The 11,286-nt window shown below is 38.1% G+C and overlaps 1 pseudogene; it reads left to right on the top strand.

Annotated features, from left to right (window-relative positions):
* The first annotated feature begins 1,864 nt into the window (after window positions 1-1,864).
* LOC147911495 (vomeronasal type-2 receptor 116-like) lies at window positions 1,865-10,185 on the top strand (annotated as a pseudogene).
* Window positions 10,186-11,286: the final 1,101 nt, after the last annotated feature.

Raw genomic sequence — 11,286 nt, forward strand, 5'->3', positions numbered from 1 at the left:
GGAGATGAGAAACTATATCCACTTCAGGCAATGTGGGCTGGTGGTAAAATAGAAGTAGAGAATATAACTCTCACCCAAATACAGAAGATACAATAGAATATGGAAAACAAGTATAAAACAATAATTTTAAAGGGAAATAACATAATAAAAGTTGTGGAAAAAATAGAGGGAAAACATATAGATAGTGGGAGCAAAAGAAGGATATAAATAATAACAACAAATGCAAATGGAATAAATTCTCGAGTTAAATACAGATTGTTAAATTTGAGGCGACAATGATAAATTTAGCTGTATCTTGTTTACAAGACTTGTGAAAACTAAAAAACATGGAAAACTAGAAATTCAAAACAGAATAGAAGATATAAAGATATGCTAGGAAAATATCAATCAAAAATCAACCCAGGGTAGCTATAATAATATGAGATAAAACAGATGAGGAAAAAAGCATCATTAGGAATTAAGTGGTTAATCCCCAATGGTATATAAGTTCAACTTATCCTGAAGATATAGTCGTTATACTACACACGATGTCATGTGAAGTTAATATAGCCTCAACTAGGAAAGGAAGGAGGAGAAGGAAGAGGAGAAGAAGGAGAAGACAAGAAGAAAAAGTCGGAGGAGGAGGAGGAAGTACAGGAGAAGGAGGCAGAGGAAGAGGAGAGGTAGACATAATATATCATCATAGTGAAGAATTTTAACTTTCCTCTGAGACAAAGAATAGCATATAGCTAATAATAGAGTGTTTGAAAAACAAATTACAATTTGGATTTAATGGATACACATGGAACCCTATACCCAACAAGTGAAGAACACCTATTCTTCACAGGGACACGGGGAGCATTAACAAGCAGTGAGCAAGAAGTAGGGTACTAATCAATCCTCAAATAATAGAACACTTGAAATAAGTACAAGTGACTGCTCTATTTTATTCTTGATGTTATTACAATTCCCAGGCAATAGAAATGCAGAGAATTTTCTTTGGCTTAGGTGTTATTTGTGTTTAGAAAGTCTGTAGAAAAGATGAAGACAATATGGGCTATCAGGAATAGGTACCGTTAAAGATGTTAATGATAAATTTTAATTTTATATTTTTAAAATAAGAAATAGATGAGAAGCTTTTTAAACTTTACAATGCTCTCTCTCTTAGATTCCTAAGTGTTGCTAGTCCTTTCAGTCCTTCTTGATTCTTTCAATTGTTCCTGCCTGTTGATGATTCCTCCTTCATTGGATCTCTGAAGTTCACCTTAGTTTCCTGGTTTTGATGGTGGCAGACGCACAGGTTTGAGGGGACAGAGGTTAGGCAATTTGATTGACAGCCTTCTGTTGCACCATTCTCATCGTGCACATGTCATGCGTCTATGCTTGTCATGTATCTTTCAGTTGCAATTATTCTTCCTCCCCAGGGCTTTCTCCAATCTCATGCTAATATTGTTGCTCTTCTAGGAAGTATTTAATGGTGTGCTCATATAAACAAGCATTTTGGATCCTGAACCAAAGAGCCATTTACAAGTCTACTCTGAATGTGATCTGTTTTTCCATTCATTGTACTTTCTTCTGTGTATTTAACCAGTTTCTTTCATGAGTGTGTAATTCAGTAAGGAAGTTCCACAGCTGGAGTCATGTTATTTTATTACTTATAAATTCTAAGGCTTCAGGAGTGCCATCTGTTGCCACAGACATTCGAGTCAATAGCAAATTCATTTTAATAAAGTCATTGTATTGCATTTGAAGGAAATCATTTTGAGTATTTTCCCTAAGGATCCTTATCCCTCTATGCAGGTTTCAGTACAAGAATTACCAGTATGTTCTGTCCTTGGTTTTTGCCATTGAGGAAATCAACAGGAACCCTCATATCTTGCCCAACATGTCTCTGGGATTTGATCTCTATAATGCCCTGCGCAGTGAAAGGAGGACATTGGAGAGTTCCCTGATTTGGCTCTCAGGGTTGGGCAAGGACATCCCTCATTACGACTGCAGGAGAGAGAGTAAGTCTCTATCGGTCCTTACAGGAACCACCTGGGCAATTTCTGCCCAGATTGGAACACTGTTGGAAGTGTACAAATTTCCACAGGTAAGATTGGGTGGGATGGGGAGAGATGAAACCATGTCTCCTTTGGTGCCATTCTCAGGGGCCTAAAAAGAAAGAGAGGAGGAGACTGGGTTTGTGCATCTCTCAAAGGATATGATCTCAAAGGGTCCGTGTACAGGACCTCGATGGAGTATGACATTTCCTTTATTTGGAGTAGAGAGAAGGTTGAGGGGGAAGGAGACAAAGCAGTTTCCTGGAACTCTGACTGATCTTACTTTATAGAAAGCTTTCATGGAGTGCAAAATGATTAGAAAATGAAATGAGCAATTGTCCCCTTCTACCACTCCAGGTGTTGCTGAACAGCCTTCAGGACTGAGCGTGTGATTTTTGCCAATCCCCTTCCTCATATTGCTTCCAATTGTCTTTTCATTTTAGCTTACCTATGGTCCTTTTGATCTTACCCTGAATGATGATGAGCAGTTTCCACCTCTCTATTAGATGGGCCCCAGGGACACATCTCTAGCCATTGGCAAGGACTCTTTGCTGCTTCATTTCAGTTGGAGCTGGGTGGGGCTGGTCATCTCGGAAGACAAGAAAGGTGTTGAGTTTCTCTCCGACTTGAGAGGAGAGATGGACCGGAATGGAATCTGTGCAGCCTTTGTGGAAATGATTCCTGTGACTGAAAGGTCATATTACTCAAAGACATGACCATACAATTTGCAAGTAGAGGAAACAGAAGGGAATGTGGTTATCATGTACGGAGATGCCAACTCTCTCATAAGCTTGAGCTTTTCTACTTGGGAGTATTTAGTGATATGGAAAGTCTGGGTCACGACATCACAGTGGGATTTTATCCACAGTGAGAGAGATTTCATCCTTGACTCATTCCATGGGACTCTCATTTTTTTCACACCACCATAGTGAGGTCCCTGGCTTTGAAAATTTTATCCAGACAGTTAACCCTTCCAAATATCCAGAAGACATTTACCTCACTATGTTGCAGTTTCCCTTTACTCCTTGCACGATTTCTGAGTCTTACTGTAAAACACTCGAGAATTTTCCACCTAATGCCTCCTTAGGATGGCTGCCTTGGCAGATTTTTGACACAAGCATGACTGAATGGAGTTACAGTATGTAAAATACTGTGTATGATGTGGCCTGAAACCTTCACAAGATGCTTCTTCAATATGCAGAAATGCAGCCAATGCGAAGTGGGGAAGGTCTGGTGTTTTGTCCCTGGCAGGTAAAGTCTCTTCGACTTAACAGAATGTACACTCGTAAAAGTGACTTTCTTATGGTTCCACAGGTGCTCAAACCAAGCAGTTAGGATTCTTTCTCCAAGAAAAGCACAAGAGTTTCTATACTTGTTTCACTCTCTAGGAGGTATATCTAGTCCTGGGTAGTAAGTCATCTACAAGAAGGTTCTTGTGGCAACGAGGAATTGAGCTATGAGTCAATATCAATGCTTTGTGTTACAAAGGATCCCAACATTCTGCCTGCCTTACGTTTCAATAGGGAATATCCTGTCTTCTCCCATGAAGCTCCTCAATGACAAGAAGAAGAGAACTTGTCCTTTATGTGCCTATCTGGTGCTGAACATCATAGTGAATACTTTACATAAATGATCTCATTTAATTCTGCAACAACTTTAGGTATTGCTAACATCATTTTGCAGATTGATGGTCTGGGAAAATTCAGAGAGTGCATGAGCGTGGCTAGATTGGACTTTGTACTCGAGATTTGTCTGAATCTTATCACCACTGATCATCTTGATATTTTGTCTTTAGGCATTTTCTCTTGAATCTAACTGATGTTTTAGAAACATTATGATATTGTAGTTCTCCATATGATTTCATTTGCTTTACTTCATTGGATACTTGTAATAAAGGTACATTATGAAGCAAGGATTACAGACAATGAAAGGCTGTCCCCAATTCAGGGTTTTTCTCTTTAACACCCGGGCCCACTTCACCACAGGATGATGTGTCTCTTTTAGCTGTACCCCTTTCTGAGGAACATTGAATTTAACAATCCTGCTGGTGACTCAGTGAATTTGGCTGATGAAGGAAAATCAGATTCAGAGTAAACTATTCTCAACTTTTGGAATTTTCCCGAAGGTCTTGGACCTAAGGTGAAAGTAGGAGAATATTCCCAACATGCTCCACGTGGTCAAGAATTGTCTTTATCTGAGGAGGTGATTGAGTGGGACACGGGAATTACTGAGGTGGGTTGAACCCAATCACAATTACTTACACCACACATGAATAACCAAAATCTTGTTCGAGTTTTGTGTCCCCTCAGAGCTTCATAAAGGGCCACATACGGGAATTTAACAATTCACTTCCAATTGAAGTAATTTTTTCATTTACCAACAATCAAAGACGAGGCAAGACCTTCAAAAGCAAAAGATTGCAATTTGCTGAAGGTTCAGAAAGTGGTTAGTAATTTTCAGGAATAATTTTTTTTAAAACATTAAGTTGTGTACATGTTTTCTAGAGATAATGTTATTGCACACTTAGTACACTACAGTATAGTGTAAACATAATTCTTTATGCACTAGGAAATCAAAAAATTAGTGTGACTCACTTTATTGCAATATTTGATTTATTGCGGTGCTCTGGAAACAAACCCACAGTATTTCTGAGGTGTACCAGTGTTTTATATCATACAATAAGCATGGCGTCCAACCAATGAATTGGATTTAGGTATTTCAAGATTAAGTTTGTTAAGGCCCAATACTTTAAAACCATCTAGTTACTTGAAAATTAGGTAAAAGTCACAGCTGTTACCAAGTGTTATCTGATTTTCTCCAAAGTCCACACTCTGCCTGCAGTGAGAGTTGCAGTCCGGGATTCAGGAAGAGCCCTCAAGAGAGCAATGCTGCCTATTGTTTTGCTTGCATTCCCAGCCCAGAGAATGTGATTTCCAATGAGATAGGTGAGTTTATGTCTTGCAGCGACATTCTCCACTTCTATTTTTTTTCCGAAGGGAAAGATTTGTCCTGAGCTAACTAACATCTGTTGCCAATCTTGCTCTTTTATTATTGTCCTCAAAACTGTAGTACATACCTGTATATCCTAGTTGTAAATCATTCTAGTTCTTTTATGTGAGCCACCACCACAGCATGGCAATTCATAGAGAGATGGTGTGGTTCCATGACCAGGAAACCAACATGGGCCACCGAAGTGGTGAGCACTGAACTTTCACCACTAGGGTATCAGGGCTGGCGCTCCACCTCTCTTTTGTATGCACGGTTCTCTGAAAGAAACGGAGAAGCTCTGATGAGGACTGCAGCATCAAAATGTTGCCTTCCTCCATTTGGTAATTTAACTTTTATAGCCAATAATATTTCCTCCCAAAATGATACTCTCTCTCTCTACCTTGAACTACCTTGCTTGTCTCATTTTAGCATCATTGCAGGCATTATGATCTCAAGGAAACCCTTTACGACCACTCCACAGTAACTAACTTAAATCTCTCTCATGGAATCTAACACATGGTATTGTAAGTCCTTACTTTTCATCTTCTTTAAAGCTACATTTAGATCACGTTGAACAAATCCTTAATTTTCCAGTGTCTGGTGCTGTTCTTGGAACAGAGCAGGAGCTCAGAAGGGTTGTGTTTGATTTAAGAAGTAAGTATTTCCATGGTGTACAATGAGCTTATGGTACAGCTTGGTTTCTGATCTCCTCGAGTTCACAGGTGAGTAGGGGAGACAACATCCAGTGATGTGAATTCAAGGTGGTGACATAGGGCTGCAATATAGGTACGCAGAGACCCATGGGATGAAATAAGTGATAGTATATATGTTTGTGGGGAGGGAAGTGTCATGGACTTCTTCATAAAGGCAGTAGCATTAGTATTATATCAGACTAATGAAGGCGGATTAAATTCTTGGTGGAATTCTTAGAAATGGCAGAAACTGGCAAATTAGCCCTGCATTTAATATTTTAGAGAGCTGAGTTAAGGTTCAACATGAGTAGAACACAGACAATGTGGGTTTGGGAGTTGGGTCATGAAGTAGAAGAGGGACAGAAAACCAACACTGAAGATTTTTCATACAATAATTAACATCTTGGAATTACTCAGATTTATGATATTAAATGGTGCAATGTTGGAATCCCCTCAATGGTGGCATTATCTAATTTTATTTTTGTGATTGATATGAAGCTTAATTTCACAACATCTTTTGTATAATTTCAATTTTTTTGAAATGTACTGAGATTGATGCTATAGTCTGGCATATCGTCAATTTGAATAAAGCTTCCAGGTGCACATTTGGCATGTTGTAAGTTTGGGTATATGTTCCATATGCACATCTAAAGAACACTACATCCACTAACTTCAATTCCTACATGCTTGGAGATTAATAAATACTCTTGTAAACAACCGATGATTAATGAGTAAAGTATGATGGAAATTAGAATGTATTTCCAATTAAAAATACTATTCATTAAATCTTATGGGGTGGAATTAAATCCATCCCTAAAGAGAAATATATAATCCTAGATTATATATATTTATATATTATTGTGTATATTTAAAGAAAGGTTGAATTTCTAAGTTCTAAGCATTCATCACAAACTAGAGAAATAGCAGAAAAGTAAACATAAGGAAAAGAGAAAACTTAAAATGATAAATATTAGAGGAAGTGTTAACACAATAAAAGACAAACATCAAAAGGATAAATAAAACTAAATTAGATTCTAATAAATGACAAATATGCTCAATAAAATCCTAGTATTAGTGTTCAAAAAAAGAGAAAAATTGCAACAAAATAATACCAAGGCTGAAAAGGGAGTAATCTATGCAGATCATATGGAAAATTTTTAACATGAAGAAAACATAAATAACATCATGTTGATACAATGAAAATTTACAGGAAATTCACAAATTTCTAGACAAATAAAAGTTACCAAACTGCCTCAAGAAAAAATGAAAAATCTGAATATTGCCATACCTATTACAGAAATTGAGATCATCCTTTAAAACATTTCTTCAAAATTTTATTGTAAGCTATTTATTTGGTACAAAGTTGATGAATCTGCCCATATATTCAAGAAAAAAATAATATACATCTACTCAAACTCTTCCAGAGAATAGGAAAAACTGAAAACTTTTTGACTCACTTTGAGAGACGAGATTAACATTGGTACCAAAATCTAACAAAATCATTGCAGGAAAAGAAATTACAGGCCACTCTCTTTCTTGGATTAAATTTATTTATACTAAAAAAAAAATCAAATCAAATCAAGGTTACAAATCTAGCCATATTTTATGAGAAGGACATATCATTACCAAATTAGGTTCATGCAATGTAATTCAGTACACTAATCTCTGAAAAAAGAGAAATAATAATCTCAATAATTGTAAGAAAAACTAGTAAAATTAAACACCTATTCATATTTTATAACAAACAACAACAAGAGAAACAACACTTACCAAATCAGGAACAGAAGGAAACTCTCTTACTCCCATACACAGTATTCACAGAAGGGAAATTTCTGGTGCACTGTTGAAAGCAAGGATAAGAGAAAAATATTCAACATCATTGCCTCTATAAGCCGTTAGGCTGGAGGTCTTGCCTGATGCAATATTGGCAGGAAAAGAAATAAAAGGAGTAATTTACTTCAAAGGAAGAAGTAAAATTGATGTTATCTTCAGATGATATTATGGCATGAATGTAAAAACCATATAAATTACGGTATTAACTGAGTTTATTGGTGGCTGAATACAAGGTTAATATAGAAAGTTTTGCTTCCATCTATCCGTCATAAGCATTCAAAATTTAAATTTTAAAAAACGACATTTACAACATCTTAAAGTATGAAGTATCTAGAATTAACTTTAATGAGACTTTCAAAAGATTTCTGTCCATAAATTTATAGAACAGCATTTAAAAAAATAGAGGAAAACTGAAAGAAGTGGAGGGATAAATCAAATTCGTGACGGAACAGACTCAAAATTCTACAGATAGCAAAACTGTCCAAATTAATCTACAGCTTCCACAAAATTGCAACTAAAATGATGACCCGTTCTGTGGAAATTACAATTGATACAATTCTTATGGAAATGATAAAGGAAAAACTTAGCTAAGAAAATCTTGAAGACAATGAGTAGAGTGGGAGGACTTACTCTACCTGACATCAAGTATTATAGCATCACAATAGAGGAGGTTCATCAAGAGGATAAACAAGAAAATCAACGGAACCAAATGGTAAGTTCAGATACAAGCTGCTCATATAGGGACTCACGTATAGACGTCTGCTTTACAAGGAAACACTGAGGAGGAGTGGGAAAATGAAACACTTTTCAATAAACCATGTTGGGTAAATTGGCTGTCTTTATGAAGAAGACAATGACTCGCCAACCCTAACTCACACCATCCACAGAAAACGTTATCAGGCAGATTGTAGTTCTATACATGAAAAGTGAGAGATTTTAAAGGGACCTAAAGAGGAAGGAGCAATGCCCCTGTAGAAGGAAAAAACATGTACTGATACCTGCAGGGATGAGTGGGCATGGAACAGTTTCAGAACCACATGAAGATTTGGGAATCTTAAAAATCAGAGCAGAGGTAGTAGAGGTAGGCAAGACCAAGGTTATACAGTCTTTTTGGTCTTCCCAAGAGTTTGTCGGATTTTTTAATGGAGGATAAACATGATCCCACTTACATGTAGAAGTATCACTTGTGATGCAGGACAAGGGCAGGGAACCAGAGTAAAAGGATCTTATGATAACATAGGAGAGAAGTGACTAAAATCTTAACAGAAGTGGTGGAAGTGAAATCAAGATGAAATGTTTTGGAGTTCATTTTAGATGGTAGAAATGGTCTCATTTTGAAACTCCCAAGGAGTGAGGTCTATGACATGGTCATCTCTGTTTCCCTAGCATGCAGCATATTATCTGGCTCATGGAGGTTTTCCAATAACTGCTTGCTCATTGAATGAGTAAATCTAGGCCATAGCTTTCAGGGGTATAGCTCAGAGAGACAGGGAGGACATTTGGTTTTCTGCTGAGAAAAAAGTGCTTTCATGAATATGCAAGATAAATACTGAGAAGGATAATTGCTTTGTTTAAGTAACCAGAAAGAAGACGGGCAGTATTAACTAAGAATGGTTCTCTGCAGAGCATTCTGTTATTTGGTGCCTGGAGCAACAAAGGAAGACAATTGGCTAAACTTACCCAATGCCTTCTTTGGGGGCATGCGAATGAGAGAGAATGACTGAACCTGGGCTGAGGACACTTTGCATCTCTCCCCAGACATAGATCAGTGTGTGAAGTGTCCAGATCATCAGTATGCCAACAGAGGGTGTGATTGCTGCCTCAAAAAAGCTGTGACCTTTCTGGCTTATGAGGACCCCTTGGGGATGGCCCTGGCCTGCACAGCTCTGTGCTTTTCTGTCCTCACTGCTGTGGTGCTGGGGGTCTTTGTGAAGCACCAAGACACTCCTATAGTCAAGGCCAATAATCGGACCCTCAGCTACATCCTGCTCATCTCCCTCACCCTCTGCTTCCTCTGCTCCTTACTCTTCATTGGTCGTCCCAAGACAGCCACCTGCAGTCTTCAACAAATCACATTTGGAGTTGTATTTACTGTGGCTGTTTCCAGTGTCTTGGCCAAAACTAGGACTGTGGCTGTGGCCTTCAAGGTCACTGCACCAGGGAGAAGGATGTGGCAGTGGTTGGTGTCAGAGGAACCTAAAGTCATCATTCCCATCTGCTCCTTTATCCAGCTGAGTCTCTGTGGAATCTGGCTGGGAAACTCTCCTCCCTTCATTGACACAGATGCACACTCTGAACACCGCCACATCTACATCGTGTGCAACAAGGGCTCGGTCACTGCTTTCTACTGTGTCCTGGGATACCTGGGCTCCTTGGCCCTGGGCAGCTTCACTGTGGCTTTGCTGGCCCGGAACCTGCCTGACACCTTTAATGAAGCCAAGATCCTGACGTTCAGCATGCTGGTGTTCTGCAGTGTCTGGGTCACCTTCCTCCCCGTCTACCACAGCACCAAGCACAAGGTCATGGTGGCCGTGGATGTCTGCTCCATCTTGGCCTCCAGTGTGGGGCTATTAGGCTGCATCTTTGCTCCCAAGTGTTACGTTATTTTCCTAAGGCCAGAGAGAAACACATCAAATGTGTTAACGAATTAAACACATTCAGTGAGAAAATAATCGAAATGTAAGTTATTTTCATAGGTCACAAGAACTTGTCTACACTTGAAAAATAAACTACCACATTTTTGCAGATCCACTTTAAGTACCAACTAAACTTACCTTACATCTCCACTTAATTTTTTGCTTTACGTTTGTTTTGGCTTTGTGCAATTTTCCTCGGGCATTCAAATGAACAAATACAAAAACATTCATACTAATTCTCCTCTAAAATTATGTGTGAAAGATTGCGAAAATGGCCACACATTAGTCTTCTCCCACTGTCTGTTTGGTTGTAGCATCCCACGTTGACTCTGGATAGACTTGGCCTTGTAACTTGCTTTGGCCAATGAGACATGAACAAATGACATAAGCAAAGGCATGAAAAACACTTGCTCATTGTTGGTACTTGTCCTTCTTTGTCTGCCCTTGCGAAGCCTGAGGCCATCAATATGTGAATGAGTCTAGATAGACTGCACATCTCCATTACTCCAGGTGACTTCAAGTCAACAATCAGATATGTGAGTAAGGCCGTCCTAGACCAGCCAATCCCAGCTGAGACACCAATAGGTCCAGATCAAAATAACTGCCCAATTAGCCCACAGAATCTTGAGAAAAATAAACTATTCTTATTTGTAGCCACCAAATTTTCGGTTGGTTTGTTATACAGCAGAAGCTAGCTGATACATTATGCTACCATTTATATATGTCCTCTCATTATTTGTGTAATTATCACAGATTTCTATTTCTTTATCTAATATGGTAGACTGGAATATTTTTCTCTAGATTAAGTCTCTGAAAGAAAATCAGAGACCATATCACGTTCCATGTTACTTTTTCTCCTTCCTCATTTCAACCAGACATATTTAAGCATATATATTGAGAATATCTTCACTAATTTTAAGATTATGGATATTCTTCTATATTGTCATCCACCACTGCTATATGCGGAGGATTTTTACTTTTAATTTTAGCCGTTATAATCCATTTGGAATGATTTACTTGTGAATAATGTTAGTTGATGGTCCAGGGTTTTATTTTACAAATGGATATCTTTTAGTCTATAAAACAAACACTACATCATTTTAAAAGTTGATTTGA

Source organism: Ceratotherium simum, unplaced genomic scaffold (genome assembly GCF_057802395.1).
Source record: "Ceratotherium simum simum isolate JZ-2026a unplaced genomic scaffold, ASM5780239v1 HiC_scaffold_43, whole genome shotgun sequence".
Classification (NCBI taxonomy): Eukaryota; Metazoa; Chordata; class Mammalia; order Perissodactyla; family Rhinocerotidae; genus Ceratotherium; species Ceratotherium simum.